General features: G+C 41.9%; 12 non-coding genes across 12 annotated transcripts; all 12 read left to right on the top strand.

The window, feature by feature from the left end:
- The first annotated feature begins 2150 nt into the window (after positions 1-2150).
- On the top strand, positions 2151-2357 carry LOC124790950. The gene has a single exon (XR_007016401.1). It is a non-coding gene; the product is annotated as a small nucleolar RNA U3 (small nucleolar RNA).
- Positions 2358-3310: 953 nt separating this feature from the next.
- On the top strand, positions 3311-3429 carry LOC124791026. The gene has a single exon (XR_007016466.1). It is a non-coding gene; the product is annotated as a U5 spliceosomal RNA (small nuclear RNA).
- Positions 3430-5839: 2410 nt separating this feature from the next.
- LOC124790948 lies at positions 5840-6046 on the top strand. Its single transcript, XR_007016400.1, has one exon. It is a non-coding gene; the product is annotated as a small nucleolar RNA U3 (small nucleolar RNA).
- Positions 6047-6999: 953 nt separating this feature from the next.
- Positions 7000-7118, top strand: LOC124791107. Its single transcript, XR_007016535.1, has one exon. It is a non-coding gene; the product is annotated as a U5 spliceosomal RNA (small nuclear RNA).
- Positions 7119-9528: 2410 nt separating this feature from the next.
- LOC124790947 lies at positions 9529-9735 on the top strand. Its single transcript, XR_007016399.1, has one exon. It is a non-coding gene; the product is annotated as a small nucleolar RNA U3 (small nucleolar RNA).
- A 953-nt stretch (positions 9736-10688) lies between these two features.
- LOC124791106 lies at positions 10689-10807 on the top strand. The gene has a single exon (XR_007016534.1). It is a non-coding gene; the product is annotated as a U5 spliceosomal RNA (small nuclear RNA).
- Positions 10808-13219: 2412 nt separating this feature from the next.
- Positions 13220-13426, top strand: LOC124790946. Its single transcript, XR_007016398.1, has one exon. It is a non-coding gene; the product is annotated as a small nucleolar RNA U3 (small nucleolar RNA).
- A 953-nt stretch (positions 13427-14379) lies between these two features.
- On the top strand, positions 14380-14498 carry LOC124791068. The gene has a single exon (XR_007016503.1). It is a non-coding gene; the product is annotated as a U5 spliceosomal RNA (small nuclear RNA).
- A 2410-nt stretch (positions 14499-16908) lies between these two features.
- LOC124790945 lies at positions 16909-17115 on the top strand. Its single transcript, XR_007016397.1, has one exon. It is a non-coding gene; the product is annotated as a small nucleolar RNA U3 (small nucleolar RNA).
- Positions 17116-18068: 953 nt separating this feature from the next.
- On the top strand, positions 18069-18187 carry LOC124791103. Its single transcript, XR_007016531.1, has one exon. It is a non-coding gene; the product is annotated as a U5 spliceosomal RNA (small nuclear RNA).
- A 2413-nt stretch (positions 18188-20600) lies between these two features.
- Positions 20601-20807, top strand: LOC124790943. The gene has a single exon (XR_007016396.1). It is a non-coding gene; the product is annotated as a small nucleolar RNA U3 (small nucleolar RNA).
- A 953-nt stretch (positions 20808-21760) lies between these two features.
- On the top strand, positions 21761-21879 carry LOC124791067. The gene has a single exon (XR_007016502.1). It is a non-coding gene; the product is annotated as a U5 spliceosomal RNA (small nuclear RNA).
- Positions 21880-23818: the final 1939 nt, after the last annotated feature.

Raw genomic sequence — 23818 nt, 5'->3', positions numbered from 1 at the left:
GATGATTTGAGAGTGTTTACTTGCACTGCAGTTGCACAACAGCATATAAACTGATATTTGGAAGTGAATGATGAATGATAGGCTTTGTAAGAAATACTGGTATGTGATTAGTAGATTATGTTTTGAAACCCAAAATTATTTTTACCACAGAAGTTTGTGATTTGTAGGTATGATGTGAGTGAGCTTTGGGCCGAAGATGGTGGTTAGTTGGGCAGGATAAGTATTTAAATGGTTTTCAATAGAGTGGATATTAGTGACACTGGCTTGTTGCCATAATGTGTTTGTTCATAACAGTGTACTCAGTTGTGTAGAAGATTTAGGTGAGAAAGAGACAGTTGTTGAATATGACATAAATAGCTAGAAATGAAGTAAGTAGCAATTTCCTGCTAGGTGTAGTTTGGGTATGGTGTGTCTCAGTGAGAGAGAAATCTTGAAATTGAAGGGTTGTTCCTAGCTACAGTCTTGGAAACTATGTATCTGCTGTTGACTCCAATGTTTTCAAGATTACTTGTGTACAAAATTGGGCAGACTTTGCAGTTTCTTCTTCAGTAAATCAGTGGAAGGTGGTGCAGATAATGGTAAAAATGTTCAGTGCCTCCTGTGAGTTGTTGATGCTGCTTGTCTTTTAAGTAAAATTGATAGGGGCTCTTGATTGACCCAGCCATACACAGAGCTGGTGCATACTTGGCTTGAGAAGACTTTGGTCAGTAAATGATGAAATACCAACACAGTGCTCACAACAAAGCTCCTTTCCCTGCATTCTAGTTTCCCTCGGGTATAGAGTGACATGATATTGGCAGAGGATGTGCAGATAATCACTTTGATCAGGCTGTTTGTTTTTTTTAATGCTCTTTTACCAGAATCCATGCATAGTGATAACTGTGTTCTCTGGTGGAACACGATGAGAACATTGTGTGAAGTGCACGGAAGTAGCTATTTGAGTATGTATGAAAATGTGAGGTAACCACTGTTACTCCTAAATTTCTGTGGAATAAAGTTTTCTGTATGTGTGTGTGTTTGAAAATCCCAGAGGTTCAAGTTGGTAGTTTATATGTTGCAAGCGAAAAAAGCTTTTTAGTAAACTGAGGCACTAGCATTAGTTTCCTGTTCACTGTGACAAGGAAGCTAGTATAAAAAGTAGTTTGTGGTTTTGCTTGCAAAGAAGTGCTCATGGGATGAAAGCACTGCTTGGGATTATTCTGAGATGATGGGGGGATTGCTAAACATGTAGCATTTTAGTAAGGAGCTTGTCGGAGTAGTTGTATAGTTGTAAAATTATTTGTTATTTTATGAGAAATTTCTTTATTCATAGCACATGGGCCATCATAGTTGAAGCATACAGATTGGCATGGCATGCGTAGGTCTGTAAAATGTCCTGACAGTGATGTTCATAGAGACTTGTTGTGTACTTTGATTCTTCATCTGTTTAACAGTAGACATAAGAAATGTATTAGTGGAGCAAGTAGCTGTGAAATTACTGGTGTATGATTGATAGTATGGACGTGGCGCTGAATGGAAGTGTTTGTTCAGCTGTGGGTGTTTTCATAATTGCCATGTGAGGAAGAGCAATACTCGTGATAGGCGAAAAGAGATACAGAGAGAAACACATTTGTTGCGAGTATTGTATATCAGCAGCTCCAAGGGCGGGTATCAAGTAAGACGCAAAGTGAAACGAAAGAGGAAGTATGCATGAAAGAGGCCAAATATCGACAAGAGTTCGCACTGTTAGAGTGAGGTGAATGAGCTAGTGCTGTGCGAAAATTTTCGAAGAGAGAGGCGGTTTTAAAGAAAGCACAAGAGTCCTATGAATGCCCTCTTGTGTGTTTCTCTTTCAGTGGCTATTTGGCATGTCTGCTTGCGCCATAGAATGCTACTGTATGTGCCCCAGGCCGCCATCTAGCGGCCGGAGGTGCAAGCGGTGTTTACATACAGTCTCGCCTGAGGCAATGGTCTCTCATTTCGGAACGCAAGAAGCACTGGTAGCGCACAAAATAGCTGAGTGAGATCATGGCGGCCAAGTAAGAGTAGAAGTTGGTTCTTTGCAGAATGTCCGAGCTTGTAAATCGCGAAATGTGAAGAGTGTGTCGTATTCTCGTAGGGCGTGTTGACGGTCTCGTGGCATAAGTAGCGAGCGGTGATAGCTTGCAAGCAAGATCATACTTCACAGGATCATTTCTGTAGTATGTCTTCAACTCTCTCTAGTTCAAAGCTGGAGTAGACGTAACCACGATGATGAGTGGTAGCACTTTCCCTGAGCGTGAGGCTTGCGATCGAGATTCATCGCATCTTGGTTGTAATCGATGATCGTTCACCACATTCTGAGGGATGTGGGAAGGGAATAGCGCTTTCCGAGTGGTGGTTTTATTATATAGATTAGAAGCGTAAGTCATACCTTTGGTATCGGGACACGCGTCGTTGCAGAAATGTCGCTGCAGGTTGTGGAAGGACTTTGATTGCCACATGTCATGAAAGCTTTGTGGAAGTTTCTCGAGTGTCACGGGGACGAGCCATTTGATTTGACCTGCTCCAAGTGCTAGGCTTGGATGACAACGACGTACTTTTGAGTTACAAGAATGAGTGAGCAACACAAGAAGAGTGCAATTGATGACCATAAAAAGCTGACACACAACACAGTCTTGATAATCACCACTAATGCATGATGTACGAAACATTTAGGAGGAGCACGTTTGGCTAGCAAACATGAATTGAGTGATTTGCAAGGCACTGTTATCTGCAAGAAGGAATGCATGAAATTGGCAAATGAATAAGACTGGTTCAAATACTATCGACAGAAATTTTATTTCTGTTGTCAACTAGTATTAATTAGATGTGTGGGAGTAGGGGGATATTTCCCTTGCACCATACATCTACATACACGTTGCGTCTGATGTGGCCTAGATTTGCGTACAAAGAACTGTCTAGTTGTCAGTTTTTTCAGTGAACGAGTGTGGTAGGGAGGAGAGAGATTAGTGTTAGATGCAGAGCAGTGCGGGCAGTTGTGTGTCGGACGTTGTATGTCGGACGGTGAGTCGCCGACAGGAATTAGGCGTGCTGCCATCTGTCGGCAGGTGAGGTAATGAAGCAGCTTGAATGGTGACAGAAATGATGGAAATAGTTAACTAAAGAGTAATAGCGACGACATTTGGCAGACACGTGTTTCAGCGTTGACAGTTAGTTTGGGGTGTGTGCTTGCATGACAGTGGAAGTCTGTTGACGGTAGAGAAGTAGACAAGACGGAAAGAATTTTCCGCGTTCTCGCGGAGAAGTAATAGAGAAGCAGCCATAAGTATTGAAGTGAGGGCGTTGATCGGCACTCTGGTTTCCCTTCAAAACGAATAAATCTTTCGCCTTTTACTAAAGATTTCCGTGGAGGGGAACATTAAATGAGTCTATAAGGTATTTTTCGTAGTGCTCGGCTATTGCTGAGCCATCATCACAAGTGAAAACGTAATGTAAGTAGCAAGAGGTAGATTGTGTTGTGTGAATGAAGGGCGTGGAGTAGCGGATGACGTTGGTTCAGGCAGATATTTGTTTTTTTAAAATTTGAAATTGTAATAGGCCGTGTCGTAGTATAATGAAACAAGTACATTTGCCCTGAAATGGCGTGCAGTGTGTTAGACGATTGTGTAAAGAGAGAGCTACAGGACTACCTGGAAACACTTGGTGAACCCTTGCCGTACCTCAGTTCTAGATGATTTGAGAGTGTTTACTTGCACTGCAGTTGCACAACAGCATATAAACTGATATTTGGAAGTGAATGATGAATGATAGGCTTTGTAAGAAATACTGGTATGTGATTAGTAGATTATGTTTTGAAACCCAAAATTATTTTTACCACAGAAGTTTGTGATTTGTAGGTATGATGTGAGTGAGCTTTGGGCCGAAGATGGTGGTTAGTTGGGCAGGATAAGTATTTAAATGGTTTTCAATAGAGTGGATATTAGTGACACTGGCTTGTTGCCATAATGTGTTTGTTCATAACAGTGTACTCAGTTGTGTAGAAGATTTAGGTGAGAAAGAGACAGTTGTTGAATATGACATAAATAGCTAGAAATGAAGTAAGTAGCAATTTCCTGCTAGGTGTAGTTTGGGTATGGTGTGTCTCAGTGAGAGAGAAATCTTGAAATTGAAGGGTTGTTCCTAGCTACAGTCTTGGAAACTATGTATCTGCTGTTGACTCCAATGTTTTCAAGATTACTTGTGTACAAAATTGGGCAGACTTTGCAGTTTCTTCTTCAGTAAATCAGTGGAAGGTGGTGCAGATAATGGTAAAAATGTTCAGTGCCTCCTGTGAGTTGTTGATGCTGCTTGTCTTTTAAGTAAAATTGATAGGGGCTCTTGATTGACCCAGCCATACACAGAGCTGGTGCATACTTGGCTTGAGAAGACTTTGGTCAGTAAATGATGAAGTACCAACACAGTGCTCACAACAAAGCTCCTTTCCCTGCATTCTAGTTTCCCTCGGGTATAGAGTGACATGATATTGGCAGAGGATGTGCAGATAATCACTTTGATCAGGCTGTTTGTTTTTTTAATGCTCTTTTACCAGAATCCATGCATAGTGATAACTGTGTTCTCTGGTGGAACACGATGAGAACATTGTGTGAAGTGCACGGAAGTAGCTATTTGAGTATGTATGAAAATGTGAGGTAACCACTGTTACTCCTAAATTTCTGTGGAATAAAGTTTTCTGTATGTGTGTGTGTTTGAAAATCCCAGAGGTTCAAGTTGGTAGTTTATATGTTGCAAGCGAAAAAAGCTTTTTAGTAAACTGAGGCACTAGCATTAGTTTCCTGTTCACTGTGACAAGGAAGCTAGTATAAAAAGTAGTTTGTGGTTTTGCTTGCAAAGAAGTGCTCATGGGATGAAAGCACTGCTTGGGATTATTCTGAGATGATGGGGGGATTGCTAAACATGTAGCATTTTAGTAAGGAGCTTGTCGGAGTAGTTGTATAGTTGTAAAATTATTTGTTATTTTATGAGAAATTTCTTTATTCATAGCACATGGGCCATCATAGTTGAAGCATACAGATTGGCATGGCATGCGTAGGTCTGTAAAATGTCCTGACAGTGATGTTCATAGAGACTTGTTGTGTACTTTGATTCTTCATCTGTTTAACAGTAGACATAAGAAATGTATTAGTGGAGCAAGTAGCTGTGAAATTACTGGTGTATGATTGATAGTATGGACGTGGCGCTGAATGGAAGTGTTTGTTCAGCTGTGGGTGTTTTCATAATTGCCATGTGAGGAAGAGCAATACTCGTGATAGGCGAAAAGAGATACAGAGAGAAACACATTTGTTGCGAGTATTGTATATCAGCAGCTCCAAGGGCGGGTATCAAGTAAGACGCAAAGTGAAACGAAAGAGGAAGTATGCATGAAAGAGGCCAAATATCGACAAGAGTTCGCACTGTTAGAGTGAGGTGAATGAGCTAGTGCTGTGCGAAAATTTTCGAAGAGAGAGGCGGTTTTAAAGAAAGCACAAGAGTCCTATGAATGCCCTCTTGTGTGTTTCTCTTTCAGTGGCTATTTGGCATGTCTGCTTGCGCCATAGAATGCTACTGTATGTGCCCCAGGCCGCCATCTAGCGGCCGGAGGTGCAAGCGGTGTTTACATACAGTCTCGCCTGAGGCAATGGTCTCTCATTTCGGAACGCAAGAAGCACTGGTAGCGCACAAAATAGCTGAGTGAGATCATGGCGGCCAAGTAAGAGTAGAAGTTGGTTCTTTGCAGAATGTCCGAGCTTGTAAATCGCGAAATGTGAAGAGTGTGTCGTATTCTCGTAGGGCGTGTTGACGGTCTCGTGGCATAAGTAGCGAGCGGTGATAGCTTGCAAGCAAGATCATACTTCACAGGATCATTTCTGTAGTATGTCTTCAACTCTCTCTAGTTCAAAGCTGGAGTAGACGTAACCACGATGATGAGTGGTAGCACTTTCCCTGAGCGTGAGGCTTGCGATCGAGATTCATCGCATCTTGGTTGTAATCGATGATCGTTCACCACATTCTGAGGGATGTGGGAAGGGAATAGCGCTTTCCGAGTGGTGGTTTTATTATATAGATTAGAAGCGTAAGTCATACCTTTGGTATCGGGACACGCGTCGTTGCAGAAATGTCGCTGCAGGTTGTGGAAGGACTTTGATTGCCACATGTCATGAAAGCTTTGTGGAAGTTTCTCGAGTGTCACGGGGACGAGCCATTTGATTTGGCCTGCTCCAAGTGCTAGGCTTGGATGACAACGACGTACTTTTGAGTTACAAGAATGAGTGAGCAACACAAGAAGAGTGCAATTGATGACCATAAAAAGCTGACACACAACACAGTCTTGATAATCACCACTAATGCATGATGTACGAAACATTTAGGAGGAGCACGTTTGGCTAGCAAACATGAATTGAGTGATTTGCAAGGCACTGTTATCTGCAAGAAGGAATGCATGAAATTGGCAAATGAATAAGACTGGTTCAAATACTATCGACAGAAATTTTATTTCTGTTGTCAACTAGTATTAATTAGATGTGTGGGAGTAGGGGGATATTTCCCTTGCACCATACATCTACATACACGTTGCGTCTGATGTGGCCTAGATTTGCGTACAAAGAACTGTCTAGTTGTCAGTTTTTTCAGTGAACGAGTGTGGTAGGGAGGAGAGAGATTAGTGTTAGATGCAGAGCAGTGCGGGCAGTTGTGTGTCGGACGTTGTATGTCGGACGGTGAGTCGCCGACAGGAATTAGGCGTGCTGCCATCTGTCGGCAGGTGAGGTAATGAAGCAGCTTGAATGGTGACAGAAATGATGGAAATAGTTAACTAAAGAGTAATAGCGACGACATTTGGCAGACACGTGTTTCAGCGTTGACAGTTAGTTTGGGGTGTGTGCTTGCATGACAGTGGAAGTCTGTTGACGGTAGAGAAGTAGACAAGACGGAAAGAATTTTCCGCGTTCTCGCGGAGAAGTAATAGAGAAGCAGCCATAAGTATTGAAGTGAGGGCGTTGATCGGCACTCTGGTTTCCCTTCAAAACGAATAAATCTTTCGCCTTATACTAAAGATTTCCGTGGAGGGGAACATTAAATGAGTCTACAAGGTATTTTTCGTAGTGCTCGGCTATTGCTGAGCCATCATCACAAGTGAAAACGTAATGTAAGTAGCAAGAGGTAGATTGTGTTGTGTGAATGAAGGGCGTGGAGTAGCGGATGACGTTGGTTCAGGCAGATATATGTTTTTTTAAAATTTGAAATTGTAATAGGCCGTGTCGTAGTATAATGAAACAAGTACATTTGCCCTGAAATGGCGTGCAGTGTGTTAGACGATTGTGTAAAGAGAGAGCTACAGGACTACCTGGAAACACTTGGTGAACCCTTGCCGTACCTCAGTTCTAGATGATTTGAGAGTGTTTACTTGCACTGCAGTTGCACAACAGCATATAAACTGATATTTGGAAGTGAATGATGACTGATAGGCTTTGTAAGAAATACTGGTATGTGATTAGTAGATTATGTTTTGAAACCCAAAATTATTTTTACCACAGAAGTTTGTGATTTGTAGGTATGATGTGAGTGAGCTTTGGGCCGAAGATGGTGGTTAGTTGGGCAGGATAAGTATTTAAATGGTTTTCAATAGAGTGGATATTAGTGACACTGGCTTGTTGCCATAATGTGTTTGTTCATAACAGTGTACTCAGTTGTGTAGGAGATTTAGGTGAGAAAGAGACAGTTGTTGAATATGACATAAATAGCTAGAAATGAAGTAAGTAGCAATTTCCTGCTAGGTGTAGTTTGGGTATGGTGTGTCTCAGTGAGAGAGAAATCTTGAAATTGAAGGGTTGTTCCTAGCTACAGTCTTGGAAACTATGTATCTGCTGTTGACTCCAATGTTTTCAAGATTACTTGTGTACAAAATTGGGCAGACTTTGCAGTTTCTTCTTCAGTAAATCAGTGGAAGGTGGTGCAGATAATGGTAAAAATGTTCAGTGCCTCCTGTGAGTTGTTGATGCTGCTTGTCTTTTAAGTAAAATTGATAGGGGCTCTTGATTGACCCAGCCATACACAGAGCTGGTGCATACTTGGCTTGAGAAGACTTTGGTCAGTAAATGATGAAGTACCAACACAGTGCTCACAACAAAGCTCCTTTCCCTGCATTCTAGTTTCCCTCGGGTATAGAGTGACATGATATTGGCAGAGGATGTGCAGATAATCACTTTGATCAGGCTGTTTGTTTTTTTAATGCTCTTTTACCAGAATCCATGCATAGTGATAACTGTGTTCTCTGGTGGAACACGATGAGAACATTGTGTGAAGTGCACGGAAGTAGCTATTTGAGTATGTATGAAAATGTGAGGTAACCACTGTTACTCCTAAATTTCTGTGGAATAAAGTTTTCTGTATGTGTGTGTGTTTGAAAATCCCAGAGGTTCAAGTTGGTAGTTTATATGTTGCAAGCGAAAAAAGCTTTTTAGTAAACTGAGGCACTAGCATTAGTTTCCTGTTCACTGTGACAAGGAAGCTAGTATAAAAAGTAGTTTGTGGTTTTGCTTGCAAAGAAGTGCTCATGGGATGAAAGCACTGCTTGGGATTATTCTGAGATGATGGGGGGATTGCTAAACATGTAGCATTTTAGTAAGGAGCTTGTCGGAGTAGTTGTATAGTTGTAAAATTATTTGTTATTTTATGAGAAATTTCTTTATTCATAGCACATGGGCCATCATAGTTGAAGCATACAGATTGGCATGGCATGCGTAGGTCTGTAAAATGTCCTGACAGTGATGTTCATAGAGACTTGTTGTGTACTTTGATTCTTCATCTGTTTAACAGTAGACATAAGAAATGTATTAGTGGAGCAAGTAGCTGTGAAATTACTGGTGTATGATTGATAGTATGGACGTGGCGCTGAATGGAAGTGTTTGTTCAGCTGTGGGTGTTTTCATAATTGCCATGTGAGGAAGAGCAATACTCGTGATAGGCGAAAAGAGATACAGAGAGAAACACATTTGTTGCGAGTATTGTATATCAGCAGCTCCAAGGGCGGGTATCAAGTAAGACGCAAAGTGAAACGAAAGAGGAAGTATGCATGAAAGAGGCCAAATATCGACAAGAGTTCGCACTGTTAGAGTGAGGTGAATGAGCTAGTGCTGTGCGAAAATTTTCGAAGAGAGAGGCGGTTTTAAAGAAAGCACAAGAGTCCTATGAATGCCCTCTTGTGTGTTTCTCTTTCAGTGGCTATTTGGCATGTCTGCTTGCGCCATAGAATGCTACTGTATGTGCCCCAGGCCGCCATCTAGCGGCCGGAGGTGCAAGCGGTGTTTACATACAGTCTCGCCTGAGGCAATGGTCTCTCATTTCGGAACGCAAGAAGCACTGGTAGCGCACAAAATAGCTGAGTGAGATCATGGCGGCCAAGTAAGAGTAGAAGTTGGTTCTTTGCAGAATGTCCGAGCTTGTAAATCGCGAAATGTGAAGAGTGTGTCGTATTCTCGTAGGGCGTGTTGACGGTCTCGTGGCATAAGTAGCGAGCGGTGATAGCTTGCAAGCAAGATCATACTTCACAGGATCATTTCTGTAGTATGTCTTCAACTCTCTCTAGTTCAAAGCTGGAGTAGACGTAACCACGATGATGAGTGGTAGCACTTTCCCTGAGCGTGAGGCTTGCGATCGAGATTCATCGCATCTTGGTTGTAATCGATGATCGTTCACCACATTCTGAGGGATGTGGGAAGGGAATAGCGCTTTCCGAGTGGTGGTTTTATTATATAGATTAGAAGCGTAAGTCATACCTTTGGTATCGGGACACGCGTCGTTGCAGAAATGTCGCTGCAGGTTGTGGAAGGACTTTGATTGCCACATGTCATGAAAGCTTTGTGGAAGTTTCTCGAGTGTCACGGGGACGAGCCATTTGATTTGGCCTGCTCCAAGTGCTAGGCTTGGATGACAACGACGTACTTTTGAGTTACAAGAATGAGTGAGCAACACAAGAAGAGTGCAATTGATGACCATAAAAAGCTGACACACAACACAGTCTTGATAATCACCACTAATGCATGATGTACGAAACATTTAGGAGGAGCACGTTTGGCTAGCAAACATGAATTGAGTGATTTGCAAGGCACTGTTATCTGCAAGAAGGAATGCATGAAATTGGCAAATGAATAAGACTGGTTCAAATACTATCGACAGAAATTTTATTTCTGTTGTCAACTAGTATTAATTAGATGTGTGGGAGTAGGGGGATATTTCCCTTGCACCATACATCTACATACACGTTGCGTCTGATGTGGCCTAGATTTGCGTACAAAGAACTGTCTAGTTGTCAGTTTTTTCAGTGAACGAGTGTGGTAGGGAGGAGAGAGATTAGTGTTAGATGCAGAGCAGTGCGGGCAGTTGTGTGTCGGACGTTGTATGTCGGACGGTGAGTCGCCGACAGGAATTAGGCGTGCTGCCATCTGTCGGCAGGTGAGGTAATGAAGCAGCTTGAATGGTGACAGAAATGATGGAAATAGTTAACTAAAGAGTAATAGCGACGACATTTGGCAGACACGTGTTTCAGCGTTGACAGTTAGTTTGGGGTGTGTGCTTGCATGACAGTGGAAGTCTGTTGACGGTAGAGAAGTAGACAAGACGGAAAGAATTTTCCGCGTTCTCGCGGAGAAGTAATAGAGAAGCAGCCATAAGTATTGAAGTGAGGGCGTTGATCGGCACTCTGGTTTCCCTTCAAAACGAATAAATCTTTCGCCTTATACTAAAGATTTCCGTGGAGGGGAACATTAAATGAGTCTACAAGGTATTTTTCGTAGTGCTCGGCTATTGCTGAGCCATCATCACAAGTGAAAACGTAATGTAAGTAGCAAGAGGTAGATTGTGTTGTGTGAATGAAGGGCGTGGAGTAGCGGATGACGTTGGTTCAGGCAGATATTTGTTTTTTTTAAAATTTGAAATTGTAATAGGCCGTGTCGTAGTATAATGAAACAAGTACATTTGCCCTGAAATGGCGTGCAGTGTGTTAGACGATTGTGTAAAGAGAGAGCTACAGGACTACCTGGAAACACTCGGTGAACCCTTGCCGTACCTCAGTTCTAGATGATTTGAGAGTGTTTACTTGCACTGCAGTTGCACAACAGCATATAAACTGATATTTGGAAGTGAATGATGAATGATAGGCTTTGTAAGAAATACTGGTATGTGATTAGTAGATTATGCTTTGAAACCCAAAATTATTTTTACCACAGAAGTTTGTGATTTGTAGGTATGATGTGAGTGAGCTTTGGGCCGAAGATGGTGGTTAGTTGGGCAGGATAAGTATTTAAATGGTTTTCAATAGAGTGGATATTAGTGACACTGGCTTGTTGCCATAATGTGTTTGTTCATAACAGTGTACTCAGTTGTGTAGAAGATTTAGGTGAGAAAGAGACAGTTGTTGAATATGACATAAATAGCTAGAAATGAAGTAAGTAGCAATTTCCTGCTAGGTGTAGTTTGGGTATGGTGTGTCTCAGTGAGAGAGAAATCTTGAAATTGAAGGGTTGTTCCTAGCTACAGTCTTGGAAACTATGTATCTGCTGTTGACTCCAATGTTTTCAAGATTACTTGTGTACAAAATTGGGCAGACTTTGCAGTTTCTTCTTCAGTAAATCAGTGGAAGGTGGTGCAGATAATGGTAAAAATGTTCAGTGCCTCCTGTGAGTTGTTGATGCTGCTTGTCTTTTAAGTAAAATTGATAGGGGCTCTTGATTGACCCAGCCATACACAGAGCTGGTGCATACTTGGCTTGAGAAGACTTTGGTCAGTAAATGATGAAATACCAACACAGTGCTCACAACAAAGCTCCTTTCCCTGCATTCTAGTTTCCCTCGGGTATAGAGTGACATGATATTGGCAGAGGATGTGCAGATAATCACTTTGATCAGGCTGTTTGTTTTTTTTAATGCTCTTTTACCAGAATCCATGCATAGTGATAACTGTGTTCTCTGGTGGAACACGATGAGAACATTGTGTGAAGTGCACGGAAGTAGCTATTTGAGTATGTATGAAAATGTGAGGTAACCACTGTTACTCCTAAATTTCTGTGGAATAAAGTTTTCTGTATGTGTGTGTGTTTGAAAATCCCAGAGGTTCAAGTTGGTAGTTTATATGTTGCAAGCGAAAAAAGCTTTTTAGTAAACTGAGGCACTAGCATTAGTTTCCTGTTCACTGTGACAAGGAAGCTAGTATAAAAAGTAGTTTGTGGTTTTGCTTGCAAAGAAGTGCTCATGGGATGAAAGCACTGCTTGGGATTATTCTGAGATGATGGGGGGATTGCTAAACATGTAGCATTTTAGTAAGGAGCTTGTCGGAGTAGTTGTATAGTTGTAAAATTATTTGTTATTTTATGAGAAATTTCTTTATTCATAGCACATGGGCCATCATAGTTGAAGCATACAGATTGGCATGGCATGCGTAGGTCTGTAAAATGTCCTGACAGTGATGTTCATAGAGACTTGTTGTGTACTTTGATTCTTCATCTGTTTAACAGTAGACATAAGAAATGTATTAGTGGAGCAAGTAGCTGTGAAATTACTGGTGTATGATTGATAGTATGGACGTGGCGCTGAATGGAAGTGTTTGTTCAGCTGTGGGTGTTTTCATAATTGCCATGTGAGGAAGAGCAATACTCGTGATAGGCGAAAAGAGATACAGAGAGAAACACATTTGTTGCGAGTATTGTATATCAGCAGCTCCAAGGGCGGGTATCAAGTAAGACGCAAAGTGAAACGAAAGAGGAAGTATGCATGAAAGAGGCCAAATATCGACAAGAGTTCGCACTGTTAGAGTGAGGTGAATGAGCTAGTGCTGTGCGAAAATTTTCGAAGAGAGAGGCGGTTTTAAAGAAAGCACAAGAGTCCTATGAATGCCCTCTTGTGTGTTTCTCTTTCAGTGGCTATTTGGCATGTCTGCTTGCGCCATAGAATGCTACTGTATGTGCCCCAGGCCGCCATCTAGCGGCCGGAGGTGCAAGCGGTGTTTACATACAGTCTCGCCTGAGGCAATGGTCTCTCATTTCGGAACGCAAGAAGCACTGGTAGCGCACAAAATAGCTGAGTGAGATCATGGCGGCCAAGTAAGAGTAGAAGTTGGTTCTTTGCAGAATGTCCGAGCTTGTAAATCGCGAAATGTGAAGAGTGTGTCGTATTCTCGTAGGGCGTGTTGACGGTCTCGTGGCATAAGTAGCGAGCGGTGATAGCTTGCAAGCAAGATCATACTTCACAGGATCATTTCTGTAGTATGTCTTCAACTCTCTCTAGTTCAAAGCTGGAGTAGACGTAACCACGATGATGAGTGGTAGCACTTTCCCTGAGCGTGAGGCTTGCGATCGAGATTCATCGCATCTTGGTTGTAATCGATGATCGTTCACCACATTCTGAGGGATGTGGGAAGGGAATAGCGCTTTCCGAGTGGTGGTTTTATTATATAGATTAGAAGCGTAAGTCATACCTTTGGTATCGGGACACGCGTCGTTGCAGAAATGTCGCTGCAGGTTGTGGAAGGACTTTGATTGCCACATGTCATGAAAGCTTTGTGGAAGTTTCTCGAGTGTCACGGGGACGAGCCATTTGATTTGGCCTGCTCCAAGTGCTAGGCTTGGATGACAACGACGTACTTTTGAGTTACAAGAATGAGTGAGCAACACAAGAAGAGTGCAATTGATGACCATAAAAAGCTGACACACAACACAGTCTTGATAATCACCACTAATGCATGATGTACGAAACATTTAGGAGGAGCACGTTTGGCTAGCAAACATGAATTGAGTGATTTGCAAGGCACTGTTATCTGCAAGAAGGAATGCATGAAATTGGCAAATGAATAAGACTGGTTCAAATACTATCGACAGAAATTTTATTTCTGTTGTCAACTAGTATTAATTAGATGTGTGGGAGTAGGGGGATATTTCCCTTGCACCATACATCTACATACACGTTGCGTCTGATGTGGCCTAGATTTGCGTACAAAGAACTGTCTAGTTGTCAGTTTTTTCAGTGAACGAGTGTGGTAGGGAGGAGAGAGATTAGTGTTAGATGCAGAGCAGTGCGGGCAGTTGTGTGTCGGACGTTGTATGTCGGACGGTGAGTCGCCGACAGGAATTAGGCGTGCTGCCATCTGTCGGCAGGTGAGGTAATGAAGCAGCTTGAATGGTGACAGAAATGATGGAAATAGTTAACTAAAGAGTAATAGCGACGACATTTGGTAGACACGTGTTTCAGCGTTGACAGTTAGTTTGGGGTGTGTGCTTGCATGACAGTGGAAGTCTGTTGACGGTAGAGAAGTAGACAAGACGGAAAGAATTTTCCGCGTTCTCGCGGAGAAGTAATAGAGAAGCAGCCATAAGTATTGAAGTGAGGGCGTTGATCGGCACTCTGGTTTCCCTTCAAAACGAATAAATCTTTCGCCTTTTACTAAAGATTTCCGTGGAGGGGAACATTAAATGAGTCTACAAGGTATTTTTCGTAGTGCTCGGCTATTGCTGAGCCATCATCACAAGTGAAAACGTAATGTAAGTAGCAAGAGGTAGATTGTGTTGTGTGAATGAAGGGCGTGGAGTAGCGGATGACGTTGGTTCAGGCAGATATTTGTTTTTTTAAAATTTGAAATTGTAATAGGCCGTGTCGTAGTATAATGAAACAAGTACATTTGCCCTGAAATGGCGTGCAGTGTGTTAGACGATTGTGTAAAGAGAGAGCTACAGGACTACCTGGAAACACTTGGTGAACCCTTGCCGTACCTCAGTTCTAGATGATTTGAGAGTGTTTACTTGCACTGCAGTTGCACAACAGCATATAAACTGATATTTGGAAGTGAATGATGAATGATAGGCTTTGTAAGAAATACTGGTATGTGATTAGTAGATTATGTTTTGAAACCCAAAATTATTTTTACCACAGAAGTTTGTGATTTGTAGGTATGATGTGAGTGAGCTTTGGGCCGAAGATGGTGGTTAGTTGGGCAGGATAAGTATTTAAATGGTTTTCAATAGAGTGGATATTAGTGACACTGGCTTGTTGCCATAATGTGTTTGTTCATAACAGTGTACTCAGTTGTGTAGAAGATTTAGGTGAGAAAGAGACAGTTGTTGAATATGACATAAATAGCTAGAAATGAAGTAAGTAGCAATTTCCTGCTAGGTGTAGTTTGGGTATGGTGTGTCTCAGTGAGAGAGAAATCTTGAAATTGAAGGGTTGTTCCTAGCTACAGTCTTGGAAACTATGTATCTGCTGTTGACTCCAATGTTTTCAAGATTACTTGTGTACAAAATTGGGCAGACTTTGCAGTTTCTTCTTCAGTAAATCAGTGGAAGGTGGTGCAGATAATGGTAAAAATGTTCAGTGCCTCCTGTGAGTTGTTGATGCTGCTTGTCTTTTAAGTAAAATTGATAGGGGCTCTTGATTGACCCAGCCATACACAGAGCTGGTGCATACTTGGCTTGAGAAGACTTTGGTCAGTAAATGATGAAATACCAACACAGTGCTCACAACAAAGCTCCTTTCCCTGCATTCTAGTTTCCCTCGGGTATAGAGTGACATGATATTGGCAGAGGATGTGCAGATAATCACTTTGATCAGGCTGTTTGTTTTTTTAATGCTCTTTTACCAGAATCCATGCATAGTGATAACTGTGTTCTCTGGTGGAACACGATGAGAACATTGTGTGAAGTGCACGGAAGTAGCTATTTGAGTATGTATGAAAATGTGAGGTAACCACTGTTACTCCTAAATTTCTGTGGAATAAAGTTTTCTGTATGTGTGTGTGTTTGAAAATCCCAGAGGTTCAAGTTGGTAGTTTATATGTTGCAAGCGAAAAAAGCTTTTTAGTAAACTGAGGCACTAGCATTAGTTTCCTGTTCACTGTGACAAGGAAGCTAGTATAAAAAGTAGTTTGTGGTTTTGCTTGCAAAGAAGTGCTCATGGGATGAAAGCACTGCTTGGGATTATTCTGAGATGATGGGGGGATTGCTAAACATGTAGCATTTTAGTAAGGAGCTTGTCGGAGTAGTTGTATAGTTGTAAAATTATTTGTTATTTTATGAGAAATTTCTTTATTCATAGCACATGGGCCGTCATAGTTGAAGCATACAGATTGGCATGGCATGCGTAGGTCTGTAAAATGTCCTGACAGTGATGTTCATAGAGACTTGTTGTGTACTTTGATTCTTCATCTGTTTAACAGTAGACATAAGAAATGTATTAGTGGAGCAAGTAGCTGTGAAATTACTGGTGTATGATTGATAGTATGGACGTGGCGCTGAATGGAAGTGTTTGTTCAGCTGTGGGTGTTTTCATAATTGCCATGTGAGGAAGAGCAATACTCGTGATAGGCGAAAAGAGATACAGAGAGAAACACATTTGTTGCGAGTATTGTATATCAGCAGCTCCAAGGGCGGGTATCAAGTAAGACGCAAAGTGAAACGAAAGAGGAAGTATGCATGAAAGAGGCCAAATATCGACAAGAGTTCGCACTGTTAGAGTGAGGTGAATGAGCTAGTGCTGTGCGAAAATTTTCGAAGAGAGAGGCGGTTTTAAAGAAAGCACAAGAGTCCTATGAATGCCCTCTTGTGTGTTTCTCTTTCAGTGGCTATTTGGCATGTCTGCTTGCGCCATAGAATGCTACTGTATGTGCCCCAGGCCGCCATCTAGCGGCCGGAGGTGCAAGCGGTGTTTACATACAGTCTCGCCTGAGGCAATGGTCTCTCATTTCGGAACGCAAGAAGCACTGGTAGCGCACAAAATAGCTGAGTGAGATCATGGCGGCCAAGTAAGAGTAGAAGTTGGTTCTTTGCAGAATGTCCGAGCTTGTAAATCGCGAAATGTGAAGAGTGTGTCGTATTCTCGTAGGGCGTGTTGACGGTCTCGTGGCATAAGTAGCGAGCGGTGATAGCTTGCAAGCAAGATCATACTTCACAGGATCATTTCTGTAGTATGTCTTCAACTCTCTCTAGTTCAAAGCTGGAGTAGACGTAACCACGATGATGAGTGGTAGCACTTTCCCTGAGCGTGAGGCTTGCGATCGAGATTCATCGCATCTTGGTTGTAATCGATGATCGTTCACCACATTCTGAGGGATGTGGGAAGGGAATAGCGCTTTCCGAGTGGTGGTTTTATTATATAGATTAGAAGCGTAAGTCATACCTTTGGTATCGGGACACGCGTCGTTGCAGAAATGTCGCTGCAGGTTGTGGAAGGACTTTGATTGCCACATGTCATGAAAGCTTTGTGGAAGTTTCTCGAGTGTCACGGGGACGAGCCATTTGATTTGGCCTGCTCCAAGTGCTAGGCTTGGATGACAACGACGTACTTTTGAGTTACAAGAATGAGTGAGCAACACAAGAAGAGTGCAATTGATGACCATAAAAAGCTGACACACAACACAGTCTTGATAATCACCACTAATGCATGATGTACGAAACATTTAGGAGGAGCACGTTTGGCTAGCAAACATGAATTGAGTGATTTGCAAGGCACTGTTATCTGCAAGAAGGAATGCATGAAATTGGCAAATGAATAAGACTGGTTCAAATACTATCGACAGAAATTTTATTTCTGTTGTCAACTAGTATTAATTAGATGTGTGGGAGTAGGGGGATATTTCCCTTGCACCATACATCTACATACACGTTGCGTCTGATGTGGCCTAGATTTGCGTACAAAGAACTGTCTAGTTGTCAGTTTTTTCAGTGAACGAGTGTGGTAGGGAGGAGAGAGATTAGTGTTAGATGCAGAGCAGTGCGGGCAGTTGTGTGTCGGACGTTGTATGTCGGACGGTGAGTCGCCGACAGGAATTAGGCGTGCTGCCATCTGTCGGCAGGTGAGGTAATGAAGCAGCTTGAATGGTGACAGAAATGATGGAAATAGTTAACTAAAGAGTAATAGCGACGACATTTGGCAGACACGTGTTTCAGCGTTGACAGTTAGTTTGGGGTGTGTGCTTGCATGACAGTGGAAGTCTGTTGACGGTAGAGAAGTAGACAAGACGGAAAGAATTTTCCGCGTTCTCGCGGAGAAGTAATAGAGAAGCAGCCATAAGTATTGAAGTGAGGGCGTTGATCGGCACTCTGGTTTCCCTTCAAAACGAATAAATCTTTCGCCTTTTACTAAAGATTTCCGTGGTGGGGAACATTAAATGAGTCTACAAGGTATTTTTCGTAGTGCTCGGCTATTGCTGAGCCATCATCACAAGTGAAAACGTAATGTAAGTAGCAAGAGGTAGATTGTGTTGTGTGAATGAAGGGCGTGGAGTAGCGGATGACGTTGGTTCAGGCAGATATTTGTTTTTTTTTAAATTTGAAATTGTAATAGGCCGTGTCGTAGTATAATGAAACAAGTACATTTGCCCTGAAATGGCGTGCAGTGTGTTAGACGATTGTGTAAAGAGAGAGCTACAGGACTACCTGGAAACACTTGGTGAACCCTTGCCGTACCTCAGTTCTAGATGATTTGAGAGTGTTTACTTGCACTGCAGTTGCACAACAGCATATAAACTGATATTTGGAAGTGAATGATGAATGATAGGCTTTGTAAGAAATACTGGTATGTGATTAGTAGATTATGTTTTGAAACCCAAAATTATTTTTACCACAGAAGTTTGTGATTTGTAGGTATGATGTGAGTGAGCTTTGGGCCGAAGATGGTGGTTAGTTGGGCAGGATAAGTATTTAAATGGTTTTCAATAGAGTGGATATTAGTGACACTGGCTTGTTGCCATAATGTGTTTGTTCATAACAGTGTACTCAGTTGTGTAGAAGATTTAGGTGAGAAAGAGACAGTTGTTGAATATGACATAAATAGCTAGAAATGAAGTAAGTAGCAATTTCCTGCTAGGTGTAGTTTGGGTATGGTGTGTCTCAGTGAGAGAGAAATCTTGAAATTGAAGGGTTGTTCCTAGCTACAGTCTTGGAAACTATGTATCTGCTGTTGACTCCAATGTTTTCAAGATTACTTGTGTACAAAATTGGGCAGACTTTGCAGTTTCTTCTTCAGTAAATCAGTGGAAGGTGGTGCAGATAATGGTAAAAATGTTCAGTGCCTCCTGTGAGTTGTTGATGCTGCTTGTCTTTTAAGTAAAATTGATAGGGGCTCTTGATTGACCCAGCCATACACAGAGCTGGTGCATACTTGGCTTGAGAAGACTTTGGTCAGTAAATGATGAAATACCAACACAGTGCTCACAACAAAGCTCCTTTCCCTGCATTCTAGTTTCCCTCGGGTATAGAGTGACATGATATTGGCAGAGGATGTGCAGATAATCACTTTGGTCAGGCTGTTTGTTTTTTTAATGCTCTTTTACCAGAATCCATGCATAGTGATAACTGTGTTCTCTGGTGGAACACGATGAGAACATTGTGTGAAGTGCACGGAAGTAGCTATTTGAGTATGTATGAAAATGTGAGGTAACCACTGTTACTCCTAAATTTCTGTGGAATAAAGTTTTCTGTATGTGTGTGTGTGTTTGAAAATCCCAGAGGTTCAAGTTGGTAGTTTATATGTTGCAAGCGAAAAAAGCTTTTTAGTAAACTGAGGCACTAGCATTAGTTTCCTGTTCACTGTGACAAGGAAGCTAGTATAAAAAGTAGTTTGTGGTTTTGCTTGCAAAGAAGTGCTCATGGGATGAAAGCACTGCTTGGGATTATTCTGAGATGATGGGGGGATTGCTAAACATGTAGCATTTTAGTAAGGAGCTTGTCGGAGTAGTTGTATAGTTGTAAAATTATTTGTTATTTTATGAGAAATTTCTTTATTCATAGCACATGGGCCATCATAGTTGAAGCATACAGATTGGCATGGCATGCGTAGGTCTGTAAAATGTCCTGACAGTGATGTTCATAGAGACTTGTTGTGTACTTTGATTCTTCATCTGTTTAACAGTAGACATAAGAAATGTATTAGTGGAGCAAGTAGCTGTGAAATTACTGGTGTATGATTGATAGTATGGACGTGGCGCTGAATGGAAGTGTTTGTTCAGCTGTGGGTGTTTTCATAATTGCCATGTGAGGAAGAGCAATACTCGTGATAGGCGAAAAGAGATACAGAGAGAAACACATTTGTTGCGAGTATTGTATATCAGCAGCTCCAAGGGCGGGTATCAAGTAAGACGCAAAGTGAAACGAAAGAGGAAGTATGCATGAAAGAGGCCAAATATCGACAAGAGTTCGCACTGTTAGAGTGAGGTGAATGAGCTAGTGCTGTGCGAAAATTTTCGAAGAGAGAGGCGGTTTTAAAGAAAGCACAAGAGTCCTATGAATGCCCTCTTGTGTGTTTCTCTTTCAGTGGCTATTTGGCATGTCTGCTTGCGCCATAGAATGCTACTGTATGTGCCCCAGGCCGCCATCTAGCGGCCGGAGGTGCAAGCGGTGTTTACATACAGTCTCGCCTGAGGCAATGGTCTCTCATTTCGGAACGCAAGAAGCACTGGTAGCGCACAAAATAGCTGAGTGAGATCATGGCGGCCAAGTAAGAGTAGAAGTTGGTTCTTTGCAGAATGTCCGAGCTTGTAAATCGCGAAATGTGAAGAGTGTGTCGTATTCTCGTAGGGCGTGTTGACGGTCTCGTGGCATAAGTAGCGAGCGGTGATAGCTTGCAAGCAAGATCATACTTCACAGGATCATTTCTGTAGTATGTCTTCAACTCTCTCTAGTTCAAAGCTGGAGTAGACGTAACCACGATGATGAGTGGTAGCACTTTCCCTGAGCGTGAGGCTTGCGATCGAGATTCATCGCATCTTGGTTGTAATCGATGATCGTTCACCACATTCTGAGGGATGTGGGAAGGGAATAGCGCTTTCCGAGTGGTGGTTTTATTATATAGATTAGAAGCGTAAGTCATACCTTTGGTATCGGGACACGCGTCGTTGCAGAAATGTCGCTGCAGGTTGTGGAAGGACTTTGATTGCCACATGTCATGAAAGCTTTGTGGAAGTTTCTCGAGTGTCACGGGGACGAGCCATTTGATTTGGCCTGCTCCAAGTGCTAGGCTTGGATGACAACGACGTACGTTTGAGTTACAAGAATGAGTGAGCAACACAAGAAGAGTGCAATTGATGACCATAAAAAGCTGACACACAACACAGTCTTGATAATCACCACTAATGCATGATGGACGAAACATTTAGGAGGAGCACGTTTGGCTAGCAAACATGAATTGAGTGATTTGCAAGGCACTGTTATCTGCAATAAGGAATGCATGAAATTGGCAAATGAATAAGACTGGTTCAAATACTATCGACAGAAATTTTATTTCTGTTGTCAACTAGTATTAATTAGATGTGTGGGAGTAGGGGGATATTTCCCTTGCACCATACATCTACATACACGTTGCGTCTGATGTGGCCTAGATTTGCGTACAAAGAACTGTCTAGTTGTCAGTTTTTTCAGTGAACGAGTGTGGTAGGGAGGAGAGAGATTAGTGTTAGATGCAGAGCAGTGCGGGCAGTTGTGTGTCGGACGTTGTATGTCGGACGGTGAGTCGCCGACAGGAATTAGGCGTGCTGCCATCTGTCGGCAGGTGAGGTAATGAAGCAGCTTGAATGGTGACAGAAATGATGGAAATAGTTAACTAAAGAGTAATAGCGACGACATTTGGCAGACACGTGTTTCAGCGTTGACAGTTAGTTTGGGGTGTGTGCTTGCATGACAGTGGAAGTCTGTTGACGGTAGAGAAGTAGACAAGACGGAAAGAATTTTCCGCGTTCTCGCGGAGAAGTAATAGAGAAGCAGCCATAAGTATTGAAGTGAGGGCGTTGATCGGCACTCTGGTTTCCCTTCAAAACGAATAAATCTTTCGCCTTTTACTAAAGATTTCCGTGGAGGGGAACATTAAATGAGTCTACAAGGTATTTTTCGTAGTGCTCGGCTATTGCTGAGCCATCATCACAAGTGAAAACGTAATGTAAGTAGCAAGAGGTAGATTGTGTTGTGTGAATGAAGGGCGTGGAGTAGCGGATGACGTTGGTTCAGGCAGATATTTGTTTTTTTTAAAATTTGAAATTGTAATAGGCCGTGTCGTAGTATAATGAAACAAGTACATTTGCCCTGAAATGGCGTGCAGTGTGTTAGACGATTGTGTAAAGAGAGAGCTACAGGACTACCTGGAAACACTTGGTGAACCCTTGCCGTACCTCAGTTCTAGATGATTTGAGAGTGTTTACTTGCACTGCAGTTGCACAACAGCATATAAACTGATATTTGGAAGTGAATGATGAATGATAGGCTTTGTAAGAAATACTGGTATGTGATTAGTAGATTATGCTTTGAAACCCAAAATTATTTTTACCACAGAAGTTTGTGATTTGTAGGTATGATGTGAGTGAGCTTTGGGCCGAAGATGGTGGTTAGTTGGGCAGGATAAGTATTTAAATGGTTTTCAATAGAGTGGATATTAGTGACACTGGCTTGTTGCCATAATGTGTTTGTTCATAACAGTGTACTCAGTTGTGTAGGAGATTTAGGTGAGAAAGAGACAGTTGTTGAATATGACATAAATAGCTAGAAATGAAGTAAGTAGCAATTTCCTGCTAGGTGTAGTTTGGGTATGGTGTGTCTCAGTGAGAGAGAAATCTTGAAATTGAAGGGTTGTTCCTAGCTACAGTCTTGGAAACTATGTATCTGCTGTTGACTCCAATGTTTTCAAGATTACTTGTGTACAAAATTGGGCAGACTTTGCAGTTTCTTCTTCAGTAAATCAGTGGAAGGTGGTGCAGATAATGGTAAAAATGTTCAGTGCCTCCTGTGAGTTGTTGATGCTGCTTGTCTTTTAAGTAAAATTGATAGGGGCTCTTGATTGACCCAGCCATACACAGAGCTGGTGCATACTTGGCTTGAGAAGACTTTGGTCAGTAAATGATGAAATACCAACACAGTGCTCACAACAAAGCTCCTTTCCCTGCATTCTAGTTTCCCTCGGGTATAGAGTGACATGATATTGGCAGAGGATGTGCAGATAATCACTTTGATCAGGCTGTTTGTTTTTTTAATGCTCTTTTACCAGAATCCATGCATAGTGATAACTGTGTTCTCTGGTGGAACACGATGAGAACATTGTGTGAAGTGCACGGAAGTAGCTATTTGAGTATGTATGAAAATGTGAGGTAACCACTGTTACTCCTAAATTTCTGTGGAATAAAGTTTTCTGTATGTGTGTGTGTTTGAAAATCCCAGAGGTTCAAGTTGGTAGTTTATATGTTGCAAGCGAAAAAAGCTTTTTAGTAAACTGAGGCACTAGCATTAGTTTCCTGTTCACTGTGACAAGGAAGCTAGTATAAAAAGTAGTTTGTGGTTTTGCTTGCAAAGAAGTGCTCATGGGATGAAAGCACTGCTTGGGATTATTCTGAGATGATGGGGGGGATTGCTAAACATGTAGCATTTTAGTAAGGAGCTTGTCGGAGTAGTTGTATAGTTGTAAAATTATTTGTTATTTTATGAGAAATTTCTTTATTCATAGCACATGGGCCATCATAGTTGAAGCATACAGATTGGCATGGCATGCGTAGGTCTGTAAAATGTCCTGACAGTGATGTTCATAGAGACTTGTTGTGTACTTTGATTCTTCATCTGTTTAACAGTAGACATAAGAAATGTATTAGTGGAGCAAGTAGCTGTGAAATTACTGGTGTATGATTGATAGTATGGACGTGGCGCTGAATGGAAGTGTTTGTTCAGCTGTGGGTGTTTTCATAATTGCCATGTGAGGAAGAGCAATACTCGTGATAGGCGAAAAGAGATACAGAGAGAAACACATTTGTTGCGAGTATTGTATATCAGCAGCTCCAAGGGCGGGTATCAAGTAAGACGCAAAGTGAAACGAAA

Source organism: Schistocerca piceifrons, chromosome 3 (genome assembly GCF_021461385.2).
Source record: "Schistocerca piceifrons isolate TAMUIC-IGC-003096 chromosome 3, iqSchPice1.1, whole genome shotgun sequence".
Taxonomy (NCBI): Eukaryota; Metazoa; Arthropoda; class Insecta; order Orthoptera; family Acrididae; genus Schistocerca; species Schistocerca piceifrons.
Note: the sequence above shows the minus strand (reverse complement) of the source record. Positions and strands in the feature narration are given on the sequence as shown.